This window comes from Acanthisitta chloris, unplaced genomic scaffold (genome assembly GCF_000695815.1).
Source record: "Acanthisitta chloris isolate BGI_N310 unplaced genomic scaffold, ASM69581v1 scaffold14441, whole genome shotgun sequence".
Lineage (NCBI taxonomy): Eukaryota > Metazoa > Chordata > Aves > Passeriformes > Acanthisittidae > Acanthisitta > Acanthisitta chloris.
In genome coordinates, this window is record NW_008654432.1 from 1 (window position 1) to 16,028 (window position 16,028).

The following is a 16,028-nucleotide window of genomic DNA, read 5'->3' on the forward strand; positions in this document are numbered from 1 at the left end:
TTTTATATTTATATATCTATATGAAGAAGTTTGACTCCAGTTCCTCATGCTTAGATTAGATGTCTATGACCTGACTTCTAACAGATAGCATGAACTCTGTGTGAAGCCTGACATCTAAACGACCCTGTGAAACCAGCCTCATCACAGAAACTCACACTCAAGACATACTGAAGATAAACAGATGACAATGCCTAATTGATCAAGTGAAGTGAGCCGTGAAAACTTCATGCAAAATGTCAAAAGAAGTGTCAGGCTTCTGAGTGATGCTCAGGTTTCCTCCTACACACAGGATAAAACTAACCCATGCAGTTAATCTAGCAACTGACAGTCTCACTCCAGAACCTGTGTTTTCCTGCACTGGAGCAAAGGAGGAAAAATAATAGCCTTTTTTTGATAGTTTAGTGGAACAAGATTGGCAGGACTGTAGAATACTAGGTCTCTTGATCCATCAGCTATATAGCTGAATAGACAGTGTCTTCCCTGGTGGAGAGATAGTGGGTTCTTCAGATTTGCTCCTGAAAGACAGTGATGTTGAAGCAGTTGTAGGCACACATCTTGGCATCAAAGCCAAGAGAGAAAGGTCAAGTGTTAGTAAGTTTGAATCTGTGAAGAATTAGAAGCCCACAATATCCTAATACTCTTGAAGCAGTGATATGCTGTATCTATTCTATCAATAAACATGGAACTTGCTTGAGGGATGCATATTCAGCACAACTGTGAAATAAGGGGAAAAGAAAAGCAGCAACCAAAACCCCTTTAACAAACCAAAATGACAACAAAAGTATTTTCCAGGTAAATACCACCAAATCAAAAGTGAACTCCCATTTAGTATATCACATGCCTTCTGCAGTGATTATCATACACAATTTCTAAATTGGAAAGACTGAGGTTTCCTCTTGAGTGCTGGAAAATATTTTTAAATAAAGGAATCTTTAAAAAGGATTGTCACAGGAATCCATATGCACATATGTGCACACTCCTACCCACTCTCATAACCACAGACCTAATCAAATTACATTTTAGATAATTTTTGTCCATAGAAGAAAGGTTCTAACAACTCTATTATTTCCATATTCTAGACAATGTATGTAATATAATTGCTCTAAGGTAAGGAATGTAGTCGGATTCTACTTCAACCAGCACAAGAATAAAGTATTTTTTAGAAAGTTGCAGAAAGGTGATTACTATGGTTTGCAAATATTGGGAAAAAATGAAATTATTGCAATCTGAAAAGCACCTTCTCCTTACTTTCCTGTTGACATATATAGCTCGTTTCAAAGGGTCTTATAAAAGTCTATCCCTTTCCAACACAACTCCGCCCCCCCCCCACCCAAACAAAAAAATAATTAGTGGTATCAAACAAGAGCAAAATCCAGTTGAATTTCTGGCTAAAATAAGCTACCATATTACTGGGTTTTAAAATCTGTTTCCAAGAATCTACATACACATGAGGTATTAAGTGGATACTCCAGTAAAACCAAAGGAAAACAGACTCAAGTAATTTCAAATGATAATGGGGATCTGAAAGTTTATGGTTTCGATATTTGTAAAGTTAGACATTGATTGCTAAAACAAAACTTACAAAAATACCTTTATCTTCTCAGAATTGTTTTGGAATTTACATCAAAGGTAGGATACCAAATGTTTTATATTTATAATACTTCTTTCTCATTTTAGAGAGAATATTTTTCTCTCAATCACTTTTTCTGAGGTTTAAGTGAATAGCCTTCCATCTAAACACAAATTAAAGCCATAAAATACTTGGGCTGTAAAGCAACTGTGTTCTGACAGCTTATAAGAAATCCTTTGACCATATCTAGAAATAGATTCTAATTTATGAAGAATACTAGGTGGTATAAAAAACAATGTTTCAAAAGTATATGAATTCCCATATGAGAGCAAACAGATACAGAGCACTCACAGAATTTGTGTATATTTTCAACAAGGTCAACAACCAACATCTAATGCTGACAAAGTTACTGTCCAAAATCTGGACTCTTAAAAATGTTATTCTGTCCTTAAATAATGCTGTACTGCATTTTCCATTGGTAAAAAGCTGATGCAGTTTCCCAATGTTTTTTCTGAAACATTCCACGGGTGCTTAAACATGAAATATACAAGTGGTATGCAACAAGTTGAATATAAACAGCTATTTCCTATCCTTAATATTGTCTTTAATAAGTTTCATTTATGTTGTCCAAATCCCCAGTCACGGATTTCACAAGACACTAAAATTGTACTAGTACTCATCTGTTACTACATCTTAACCTCTATCTGAAAGCTTTAAGAATGTCATTATCCACAGCATTGATTCAAATATTTCAGTCCAAATATTGCCTGGCTTGGCAATCCAGAGCTTGCTTTTTCACTGTTTGAGTATAAAATGGGATTTAGATGTGGTTGCAGTGGGGATTCTTACTATGTACATGTGTTTTTAGAAGCATTACATTTTATCTTTCAAAGTTGTTCTTTCATCTTTCATTTTTGTTTGTCATAAATGATGTAACATACTATACCAATATTTATTACAGAAAGGTTAATGGTTTCTAAATTTGAATTTTTATGCCATTACCGATACCACTATTAATTGCATGGTTATAGTAAAAGAATATGAAGAAACACATTTATCTACCTCATGTTTTGCCAGTAAATTTTTCCTCAGCTATAAAATTGCATGAATTGCTGAATGATTATTTTCAACATTTCTCTAGAAAAGTTAAAGGATGTTTTGTGAAATGACCATTAACAAAATTTGACTTGAAAGTTTGTTCTGAATCATCCTTACTTCATTTTGGAAACAATGGCATCATTTATTTAATGGTCTAAATCCATGTGTATTGTTGGAAGCATCATGCCAATGAGCTACAATCTCTTTCTCTCAAGTTATATAACATATTTTTCTAAAATAAGGGTTAACTTTGCCTTGCCTTAGTAAGGCTGGTTCTCTGGAAAGAATCAGAGAGGCTTGTTTAGAAAAGGATTTGAAATGCATGCTCACTGCTGCTCAGGACTGGCAGAAATATACATATACAAAGCCAGCTGCATCAAAGCTTGGGAAGCTCATCCACTCATATGTTCAGGTTACTTTAAAACCGAAACAAAACCAAACAATTTTCTTTGTCCTTTGGCTACTTTTGCTGAACTATACTTTATGCCCCATAACATTTCTTACAGATAGTAGAGTTAGTTACCAAGCAAAACACTTATATGACCATATTTTCTTTACGTTTCAATGCTCATATTCAAAATCATGTCATAAATCTAGAATTTCAAACCTTCTGAGTTTCCGTTTGAGAAACTTATGGAAAGCAGCTAGATCCCTAAACAAAGGTGATTTAATTCTGTCTTTCACAATTTTGTGTCAGTAACTTGCTAGTATGAACTCACTTTTCATTCTGGCACTAGAACAACACAGCAAGGCCATTTAAAGACTCTTTCAATGTCTTCCTTTTAATACTAACAGAGAATTGGCAGGTATATTTAAAATACCTCTTTGCCAGTCAGCACAGACTATTACCCTGTGTTGGGTAGCTTCTTTCCCTGACTCAGGTTAAATTGAAATGCTTTCCTGAAATTCACAGGTGATTTTTTTTCTCATGAAATCATCCTGCCATTTGTATGCTGATAACTTGTTAGAAATTAGAGTGTATTGGGGCTAAAACACAACTGTCCTATAATGTTCCTACATTTCTTCACAACTGTCTTCTCTCCACACCTTACAGCAGAGTCTTAAACGAGGTGTTAGTAGCCTCACTGTAACAGCATTCTGACCAAAAATGGGATTCACTGCCAACAAATGTGATAATAAACAACATGGAAACTTGAACAAGAAAAAAGTTGTTTATAAAAGCCATTGGAGATAGCCCTGCAATATCCTGAGTGAAAGTAAAATCTGGACTATTTATTGTTTTATAGGTTTTTCCTTAATGAATCACTGAATGTTTTTCACTGAATACTTTTGTTTGGGGCAGTATGCAGAAAATAGTCCTCTGCTGTGGTACATTGTCAAATTTTTCTGTGACTTTGATAAAGCAAGGAGGAGGCTTCCTAGACAACCCCAACAGATATGGATGCTGAAAGGATGCTTATGCACATTTCTATGGTGTTGGTGATAACCAGCATCGTGTGTCTGTGTTTTAATGGAAGCTGAAGGCACACAGCACTGACCTCAGGGGCTGACTTGGCAGCTTCTCTTAGACAAGCACTTACTAGATAACAAAGTCTGCAAATGTCACTACAGTCATTTTAAACTGTGTTGAGAGTTAAGTAAACATGATTAGTAAAGGGGCCAAAAGGGAAGTCGTGAATTTCTGTTTCTGACAGAAAGCACTGCTTATTCTGTATTACCTTAGGGAGGAAGAGTTTAATTCCCAGTGAGCATTATAAAAGTAAACAGAAGTTGAAGTGTATCCAAAACTCAAAATTCTATGCAAGTTCAGCAAATGTATAACATCTAAGCCAATTTGACAACTATTTCCCTAAGTATTTAAAATACCACAGAAATTAATGAAAAAAATGCGGCACGCTTCAGAGGAATTCTCACTTCTGTATAATCTCCAATGACAATTTTATCCTGTAAGCAGTTAAGAAAATTTATGAAGTTTAAAGATGTATTTAAAATGCATGTTTGAAGCATTCAGTTGTCATAAAATCACACTTTTCCAGTAATGTTTCCAGTTTTATGGGTTTTGAATATTTAATAATAAAATAAACAGCAATTTTCTTAAAACTGTCACAACAGAAGATGTTACTAGTGAATTCAGAAAGCTGGAAAACAAAGATACCTCCATCCTTTAGGTAAAACCAGAAGCAAACTGCCTCAATACAACTGTTGTTACTTGAGACTTGCTGAGCTTCCTCTCTGTGAATATTAATAGATCATTTTCTTAAATGATGTATGCTATCTAACAGTCATTAAACTTTCCCTAAACTACAACAGCAACAATCCATGCCATTCTACTTTGCCTTTTGGAACTGCATGTGCTGTTGATACTTTAATTTATTCTCCTACCAGGGAGAAATACACTGCTACTGAACTACAAAGTTGATTTTTTTGACCAGATCACCACTTGAATACCTATTGCTATTCTTGAAACCTGAAAAGAGTCTGCAGAGAAACAAGGTTTACTTACTCAAGTCGTATTATAGCATCTGAACTAGAAAGAGGTACTCTGATTGCAGGTTCTCAGTAGGACTCTGCAGGCTTTAAGCTCAGTAAAGTTACCTCCCTCATTCCCTTCGAAATAAAAAAAAATAACATTGGACTGTATTTGCCAACACAAATAAAACCCAAATAAATTCTTAACTTGAGAAGTCAGCTACAGGTGGAAATATAAAAAGGAAACAGGTGCAGATAGGAAAGGGGAAAATACCAAAGAACTTGCACAATGCATTAACTGACAAGGTACTTTAGGAAAGTCCATGAGATAAACTCAGATAAATTACCATAAGATCACTACCTGTTAAAGTTTTCCACATGTACTGCACACATACAGCACTACTGAAGAGTATTCCCTCCAGATTCCATGCCAGACACCAGCAGAATAAGCAGAAAATTACATAATGATAAAATATCCTTCTGCAATCACTGAGAAACTTTAAATATTATCCCATATACCACTTGCCAGTTCAGATATGTTTCCAATACTTTATACTTTATTTAGATATATTTAAAATTAGAACCAAGGTTTGGGGTGTTAAACTTGCATCTGCCACATTCACAAATTAGCATCAGTTTACCATTTGCATGGCAGGTCCTTGGGTGAAACAGCCACTTTAGCAACAAGAGAATATCTCAATAAAATAAGAGCTGTGGGTATACTTTTGTGTATGTACATTGAGATCATATCCATTTCTTCATGAAGTATAGAGGAAGTTCTACACTTACCAGTGTCTTAATCACTATATGACAGTTCCAAGAAGCAGTAGAGTTTAGAGGTGCTATATGAATTGTTTTTGTATTAAGAGACTGTAACAGATTATAAGTAATTCCAAAGCTGCAAGTACAGATTTTTTTCCTAGATGGCAAACAGAAATATATCAGCAACTGCAATAGGATTAGAGTAAACTTCTAGCCCTTTTACTAAACTGATGTTAACAAAATGAATGACAGAAAATATTTGTAAATTTTCAGTACTAATATACTAAATATGCTAAGAATTTAATTTGTATTGAGCATCACAGCAAACTTTAACTGCATAAGCTTTTTCACTCAGTCTAAAATACTTCTGTTTTCTAAAATATAGTTTATATCTTTGAATTATTTTGTGTATTTGGAAAAGTCTGTAATATAGGCATAAGACAGATGTGATGGAAAATGTTTCACAGGTTTTAATGGCTTTCTACCCATTTTCTTAAATACCTTTTTCAGCTGCTTCCATCATTATCTGGACACCAAACAGCATACTTATAATGGATTTATATTTATTACCTATATAAAATAGGCAAGAATACAAGCACTTTGTCCCATAGAGAACTGGGGAATAAAGAGTCAACAAATTAAAGTTTATTTAGATTATACTTCCATTTGCAAACATGTTTTTCTCATCTGACTTCATTTATTTTCCTTATTATATTTCCTTATAACACTTCATATAATTTCCTAGGTTGCAATCTTATAGACAGTCTTTAAATTTCTGATGAATCCTGACAGCTAGTGAAAACTCCCAATAAATGAATATAAGACTAATTTATGAGATATAATTACATCTGCCAGATATTGTACAGAAAACTCACTTTGTTCAAAACTCACTGTTTAATTAAATTCACACATCACACCAGTTGTCTGACTCTAACAATAGTAATAATAAAATCTTAGGCATTAAAAAATAATTGGATTTATCCATCCTACTTCTATTACTTATACAGTTTACCACAGGGAGGCAAGAGGGCAAGATGAGGGTGGTGAGCAATATCTTGTACTTGAAAAACACTAGTTTTTCTTGTTTTTCTTGTACTTGTACCATGAAAAACACAGTCAGTCTATATTTCCTAAAAAGTTTACAGAAACAAAAAGAAGCTACAAACAGAAATATTACAATGGTCCAAATGGTTAGGGAGAGGTAGAAGGAAAGGGAGAAGGAGGGGAAAATACTCAGAAAATTTGCAGCCTTGTCTTTCAAATACATGCAGAAGAACATGCAAAACGTTTTCAAGTGTAAGTCCACAAAATACAGATGAATTCCAGAAGTGAGATAATGGAGATAAGAGACACAAATTTCAAAGAACATGCAAGAAACTAATAATTTGCCTGTGTAAAGGCATGTGGAGTATGCCCCATACTGTGGAGCACGGATAAATACGCAAATTTCCAGTTGTACTGAGTTGATGCTTCACATTCTTGAAAACTGAAGATGTTTTATACAGTGCATATCACACAGATCTGCTTTAATAAGTTTGTGATGAGCAATAACTATTAGTCAAAAGAAACAAAGACACATGCCTTTGGGAGGTTATAAGAGTACTGCCAAGATCTCATCCTGGAAGCAAAAGTTTCAACCTTTAACTAAGTGTCCAATTCCATTAGCTTCATCTATGCTAGTTACATTTCTGACTAAATACACTGTAGAGTTTGGCAAGGATACCTAAAAGCCTGACACAAGGTAACAGGCAGGAGTTTTAGAACATGCCAGATGTCAACCATGTTAAGTTCTCTGGAGTGTTTTTGTTTTTGAGACACACACTACATATATATTATATATTAAGTCTACTCAAACATAAATAGGTGGTTATATTTCTAGTAAAAAATGTTCTACTTGATACAAAGGCCAACCCTTCATCATCCCCTGGAGGCATTTTATATAGTAGTCCTTGAACTGTTCCATGTATACACAGCTAGCACCCTGGCCTAAGCTTTGGGGTCTCTTCTGCCTTCACTACTACTAGTTTTGTGCCAAATAACCAACTTCTCCTCTGTAGCCAGGTTCTAGACTCATCCTTCCAAGCTGGTATTCCTTCTTGAGCATAAACAAGGCCTCTGAAAGTGGTTCATTCCCCTGCATCTTAACAGATGCTTTTGCCAGTGTTCTAGAAATTATCAAGTTGTTTCCTTGACAATCTACTCAAGCAATACAGCTCCCTCCACTGGATAATCCTCTGATGTTCTTATCTCCGTAAAATCTCTATGAAAGTGATAAGGCTTCTTAGGATGAGAGATATTCAACAGCATTATTAAGGCTGACAGGGCAGGACCTGCAGCACTTGCTTAGTTCTTAGGTCTTCTCTGATATATTTAGTTACCTCTATTGATTCTGTTTATGACCAGAAATCAGCATATAGAAATTCTGTACACAAAGTTTCATAGCATGTATATTGAACCAGACAGAAATGAATGCCACTGAGTTCCAACCTCTCATTTTTGTCACCAGGAAACACTTCTTGACATGAGGCAGATAATGAAAACATAGTTCATGTAAGTAAGTCTAAATGTAAATGGCAGATATACCCGAGAACAAGGAAGACTACTTGAAATGACATACAAGAAAATCTTGGTAGTATAAATGCAGTTGGAAGAAGCATGGAAACCCTCAGACAGTTGCATCACTTCAAATAAGAAAAACAACCTGGCATATGTCAGGAGGGATCAGAAGAATAATAAAATCAGCTAACACCCTGTCCACAATTCTTCTTACCCAAGTGTGAGTTCATACTTCTGCGGTGCATTTTTTAAAGCATGAGCATGACCAGCTGCAGGTAGAAGGGTAGGAGTAATTGCAGGTAGTTTCTGTGATAAGCTAAGTTCCAGCAATAAGTTTATTAATAGCAGATACTGGGACTCTGAGGGTAGCCAGAACTTTAACTTGTAATCGTTTTAGCTACTTTTTTTGCCTATACACAAAAAATCCTGCAGTAAATTGGCCATTCAGAAGTTATCCTTGCTAAATAAATCCTCAAATCACCTGCTATTTTTTATATTTCTTGAAGGAAAGAATGATAGAACATTTACTAACCAGTCCTCATATTGTTGCAGATTTCAAGCCTAATTTATGTAGCTCCCAAAATCCATTCAAACATAATAACGGTTTAGCCCAACTACCAATCACATAATTATGCTTATGCCTATCACGGAGAGCTGTAGTGTCCATAATACTTCAAAGTTCAAATAATCAAAAGAAACTTTATACCTTTATATTTGTTTATCCAGTCTCTACCAAACACATGTTCCAAATAAAATGAGTATTGGCAGAACTAGCTTTGGCCTGTACCTCTCTCAGTCTTGTAAACCGATATTGATCTTTTATGTCAATTTCTTGATTAATTTTTTTACTCAGCAAAGTATATGATAAAAAGTACTGTCAAAACCTTTATGAAAGGAACAAGCAGATTTCTTAAAGGAAAAACTGCATGTTAATATTTATCAGTTTCCCTGCCATGTCTCAGTTGAGTAAGGATTTCCAGTCTCTCCTTTTGGATTAGAATACTAAGTGCTGTATGCAGAGTTCTTTTTAAATTTCACAACAGATCTGGGTGCCAAAAGAAGTGGCAGTGTAATTTTCTGTCCTGTTGGTTAAAAGATCTTAGCGTGAATCAGACAACACTTTTGTCTAGGAAATCACTCAGAAGGCAAAGACAACAGAGAGAGTATTATTGGAATTTTAAAATTTTGTGTTCATCTCTTCCTCTTTGCTGCAAACCAAACACAAAATTATGAACACCATCTGTCTCAGTTTTGAAGCTTCATCTTCTACCTGCTGCAGCCAAAGTGAACAGTCCTGACAAATGGATCTGTCTGCATTGAGACAGAGTAAACAAAGGTAGTTCAGAACAAAAAACTATATTCTTTCTCATCTGCCTTCCTCCTTCTAACTGGCAAAAGATGTTTTAACGGTTTCAAAATTATGTGTAATTTGGATATTTGTGTAGTCAGGGATGAAACAATACCAAGGCAAATGTGGTTGCATGCCATATTCAAAGCCATGTAAATATGGACTAAGTATATATGATTAATCTGCATGGATTAGCATGCAGGAAAGCATTTAGTCAGTTTGCTTGAGAATTCTATTCTGTGATACCAAGAGAATTCTTGAATATTTCTACAGGAGCTCCCTAAACAAAAAACACACTGACAACCTCTCAGAAAATGCTGAATATTAGAAGCAATGAACACTTGGACTAGCTTTGTTTGATCATTTCCAAGAACTAAATCCATCCAGTTATTTAAGCAAGAAGGAAAGAAAGAAGCAAACAAAAAAATCAACAGAAATGTTTAAAAAAATCAAAAGGTTTCATTTCAATGCTTTTAGTTCATAATTACCATAAAACTACTATAAGCTGTTGGCAGATGGATGCTACAACAATTCTTCCTCTATTTTCTGGTTCAAAGGTGCGTCATAAACTGTTGGCATACTGTTCTACTCAACCTCATTTAGGAAAAACCAAACTGCCTTAAAGGCATCATCTGCCCCCCACACCTGAAAGAAGGTAGGTTTAGACTAGTTATGAGGAAGAAATTTTTTACTGTGAGGGTGGTGAGACTCTGGAACAGGTTGCCCAGAGAACCTGTGGATGCCTAATCCCTGGAAGCATTCAAGGCGAGGCTGGGGCTTTGAGAAACCAGGTCTAGTGGAAGGTGTCCTTGCCCACAGCAGGGAGGTTAGAACTAAATAATCATTAAGGTCTTTCCAGCCCAAAACATTCTATGATTCTCTGACTCTATTAGTTTTCTCTCATGCCCCTGCTTGTCCTATAACCTGGACTACTTTCACTGAAAAACCTGAAAAAACCCAGAAATCCTGTGTGCATATCATGATGGTGGCAAACACAGTACACATATTTTATGAATGTTTCAAGGGTGTTTGACTTTTCCTGTTAAAATACTGATTAGTTTTTATGTAAGCAGGATGTACAGTTAGGTGTCTCCACCTACTAAAGGTCAGAAGACATCAGTGCCAAAAGAAGAAAATACCAAAAAAATAAATTTATCACCTACCTTTAACCTTTTTTTTTAATCATCTATTGTTACAAAGAGATTCAGACTTCTATTGCTGCAGATTTTAAAAGGCTTAAAGTTCATTTGCGATTGCCCTTTGACACTGTGTTAACAAAGGCATCATTGAAAAGGAAATTTCTCAGCAATAACTGCCACTGGTTTTGGATCATGCTATTGCTTGGTTTGAAATAGGCAATTAAAGTCACTGAAAGCAGAACACACAGAGAAACCAATCACTTATTTTTATTTACAACTTCAATTTACTACCTGTTCTTAGTTTTTCATTAAAGTCACCTTAGGAACTGGAATAAAATGAATTACAGTCTGCTGCTTGGGCAAGCTGCCTTCTAACTGCACACTGACCAGCATGGAATTTCAATATTCTAGTTATTTTTGACTCTATTGAGGAGTATGAAATTGCTGACATATTTTCATGTGATTTTAATTGTCTAAATGAGGAATGATTGAAGTCATTTGGATTAGAACTGTCTCATAAAACTGAATTTAGGATAATATAAATAAGCAGATCATTAATATACAGCATCAGCTCCATCTAAACAGTAGTTACAAAGTGTTGAGGTGGAACTGAAATAGTTTTATATCTCCAAGTACATGCAGTTCCATTAGAACTGAGAAAACTTGACACACTCCATTTTGAAATTTTTACACAAGTATTATATATCTATATTTACATTTTTTAACACACCATGTACAGACAATCCTGTTTTCTCAGCAAAATTGGGTCATCTTTCTCATAAGAAAAATGGTGCTAAATTGTTTGCAGTTTTCTTGGAAAGAACCATAGTTTTAGAAGTGTTCTTTTAGTCACAAGGATATAAAGATAGAACAGCTTAAAGATTTGTTTTTCATCTATCCTTCCTACAAATATCACTTGAATATAGCACAAAACACCCAGAAACTTTGTTCCACTGATCTGTACTTTTCTTTTCTTGGCAAAAACTAAACTGCATTCCCTTCATTCTTTAAAACAGATACAGAGCATGATAAATAAGTGTGACTTTCAACCTATATTTCATAACACTTCCTATTTCCTCTCTTCCGTCTTCCAGTGGTCTCAGATTTTTTTCCCAGTGATCCAAAATCACTGAAGAAGTCAATTAACATCTTCTTTTAAACTAACCTAATCTACTGCATTCAGTCCACAGGTGAGCCATGAGGAATTATAACACTTCTTGTTGCTTTTCAGGATTTTCAATTTTTGTGTAGGAAAACAGTCTGAGAAAACAGAGACATACTGATATTTCTTAGTATATTCTCTCATAAAGCCTGCTCTATTTTCATATACAATTTGATATTAGTAAATCATAAACCCTCATCCTAGTCCAAGTGCCTGTTAATCAGTAGCTACTGAAATGGAAATGCTTCTCAAAACCTTTCCTTGGTTCAACTCCAATCCTGTTAAAAAATCTTTGGTATAAAAGCAGAGAAACAAAAGCATTACAAATGAGCATTTCATATATTAATTGTGAAAACAGATGTACAAAATGCTCAGGACTTGTACTATGATCAAGGGATTAACTTTATGTGCAGTTATTCTCCTTCACATTTTAGCAAATTTAGTCAGCACTAGTTATTTCTACTACAGTTGAAAATATGTATAGATCAAAGTTTTATTGTCAGGAGACTTATCAGCAAGATAAGGGTCCAAAGGTCCTTATCAAACTTGAAAGAGCACAGCAGATGAAACAAAAGATGTGGATCTTGATGGACCTTTGCTCACGAATGCAAAGTTACATGTTTACTACGATCACTAACTCCTAGACAAAACGAGTGTCACAACTTTCTTATACAGATGAAGACTGTGTTGTTTATTTTCCAAGTAAAATGTTATTAATGTTTACAATTTTGAATTTTGCACAGCCTTATGGAATATGGGAACCACAATGATATATCACTTTATGATTTTTTTGTATCATAAAGTATTACAAGGGATGCTAGCAGTGTCTTATTCTCTATAAGAGTATCTATTTGTAAAGTGATTTTTCAGCCAACATTGCTTTTTGATTCAAATTATTGTTCATATAAGTTTAGATATTTTGTAAGAGCTATGTTTTCTTTTTATCTTTGCTTTTCCTTAATAACCAAGATTTCACTCCCCACATTTTTGCTGCAGCCAACAAATCTTGAATATGTACTGTATCTGTGTCTGATTGACAATTCTAAGTCAAAATTAATAATGTCTGTTTTTATTTTTATCTTAACTTGTGGAGAAATATGGAAATTCCACTAGGACATAGTTCATTGTTGAATCACATGTAAGTGGTGGGATTTATCTTTCTCATAGTTGGGAAAGGCTCCCTCTTACCTTTTGTTTCATACAAATAATGGCAGTAGACCTCTGCTCTGTGCATCATTCAAACTATGAAAGAATAGTTTTCTATTCAGGTTTTTATCAGAAGATGCAATAACTTTGAACAAAAACTTAAATAAATCAGTGTTTAACATTCAAGTTGAGCATTTCTGTGGTCAGTCTTTCCTAATTTAGGCTGCTACAACAAATCACATCCATATATACATTGCTAGAACTGGATGGTTTTCCTGCCTCACATGTCTTCTCACCATTTCCAGAATGTTGCCATTATGCACAAGAACAAATAAGCTCCAAAGCTCCCAGCACAAGTGTTCTCTGGGTCTCAGTGACTGGGGCAGATTAAGGATTTATACCTGACTTCTGTATATTCCAAGGCATTGATCATTGAACTGTTGCCTATTCTCACATGTTCTTTTTCTATCCAACTCTTCCAAACGTAGTCTAAACAGTGTCTTACTGCTTGTAGATAACAAATGCTATTACTAAGGAAATAGTAACTTTTTGAACTATCTCTAAAACACAAGGCTTATCAGGACATAAGAATTTACAAGTTCAATATTAAGCAAACTGCTAGAAGAAAAATAAAGTTAAGAATAATTTCAATGGTGCGTGAAAAATGGTAAAATAAACATTTGAATAAAGGTCATAAGAGACATTCTAGAAATGACTGAACTAGCATCATTGCAAAAATCTCTGAGGCATCAATTACAAAAGAGAAGAAACCATGAAAGAAAATTCAACTGCTGAGGAATAGAGACTGAAGAGACAAATGATTCAGTTCAAGAAATAGTATCACTTCACAACCAGAATGAACACAAGTGTTTTTAGTTGAGGAAGTTCTATCATCCCACATAGCAGTGACTTTGATGTATATCAACCAGATTAACTCCGTATCTTTAGGAAATAATTTTAATCTCCCCTTTTTGTTACTGATATTACATATAAAGTGCTTGATATCCCTTTAATTCTATTTCTGGTTAATTTTTCTGTGTACTGTATGAAAACAAAGATTTTTGACTACACCGTAAAACCCCCCAAAATCACAGAAAAACCAGGAAACAATATAACCATGTCTATAGAAGGAAATACCAATTGTCAACAGCTTCATAAAGGGCAAGAAATTATATCTTACTGTTTTTCACTTTTAACAGATATTCTTTGTACAAAATTAATATCTGTCTTTTATTTTCACTGCAAAAAAACCCAAAACAAACCCATTGTCAAAGAGAGTTGGGTGAGATGGAATTCATGAATTCTGACAATTCACCTTCACAGCATATGTGATGTATACCCATGCAGAATATTACTTCTCACAATAATGCAATGAATAAAACATCAAATATGGCACTTCCTACTGGCTTCTTTTGAGTTTATTTTAACAGATTAACTATAGACTGAAGGTTATCACTACCTACAGTTGATCTCTGCATCTGCAAGGGAGAAGCATAGAAGAGAATAGCTCTCATTAAGCTTATACGATTTCTGTTCGTTGCATTTGACAGACTGGAATAACACTTCAACACAAAGAAGGTAAACCAGGAGACATCTGAAAAGAAACTCTCTGGTCAAGAAACTCTGGAATCACACTGTAGTTACATTGTCCCTGTGAATCTTATAATGATGGCTTGTTACAAAGCCAGCTGTCATTACAGGTGCATCCAGTAATGACAAAATAGTAATAATACTAAACCACTTGAATGAAAGTTCTTGATTTTAAATCATGGACCTGTCATGTACAGTCCTACAGAACAGTGTCATGTCTTTTTGGAAGACATTCAGACTGAAGGTTAGAAGAGGTTTGAGGCAGCACTTTCACACAAAGGCTACACGCTGAAATTAATATTAACACTCTGCCTGGTTTTGAGAGATGCAAAGTATCTGAAGATAACATACATTTCTGGGTACACTTCTGAAAGATCAACTGTGCATTACACCAATATTGCTGGAAAAGTCCAATGCACAGTAATAACTACTTCAAATAGGTCACAGCAACAGAGATCAGAATTGCAGAAATTAGGGGTTTTTTGGTCTCAGTTCAACACTTCCTCTCTTGCCTACAGAAACCCATGTTGCAAACAAGGCACAATGAAATATTATGTCTTTTAACCATGTTTAGCACTATTGTCTTCTAGATTTTGCTATAGCAAAGTATCTGGTATTGACTGCTTTCCCAGTTAATTCTATATATGCGTTCCCGAGAAAAGTCTATATGTTATCACATTAAACTATTTCAAATATTTTCAGCACCAGACTGAGGCAACAACTAATGCTGGCTTAAGGATTACTAAAGTGTCTGTAACCACTAACTGAACATTTTCTAGGACTTTATAATAACTTTACAAGCCTGAAAGCAACTACAGTAAGTCTCTGTAGCATGTCAGCTCATGCATTAGATTGAATTGTGGTAAATCATTATTTAGGTGTTGGTTACAGCTGCATTGCCAAGATGCAAATGTATTTCATACTGCAAGGAGGTACTTAGTTTCTCCTTGTTCAGCTAAAAATAATAATTATAAAAAAACCCATCAAACCAAAACCAGCCCACCATTCCCAAACCCTTTGCAATTACTTTCAGTGTTGGCTGAATAAACTGTTTATAAAGAGGTCACAGATAAACTCATAAATTACTTAACAGGTTAAGATAAGATTGAAAACAAAAGATTCTTTAGGAATTTTAAAATCAGAGTCAGTCTTCAGGAAGAACAAAAACTTATTAATGATATCTATAAGCTTCAAGCTTTCCACATAGTTAATGTTAATTTAAATGTT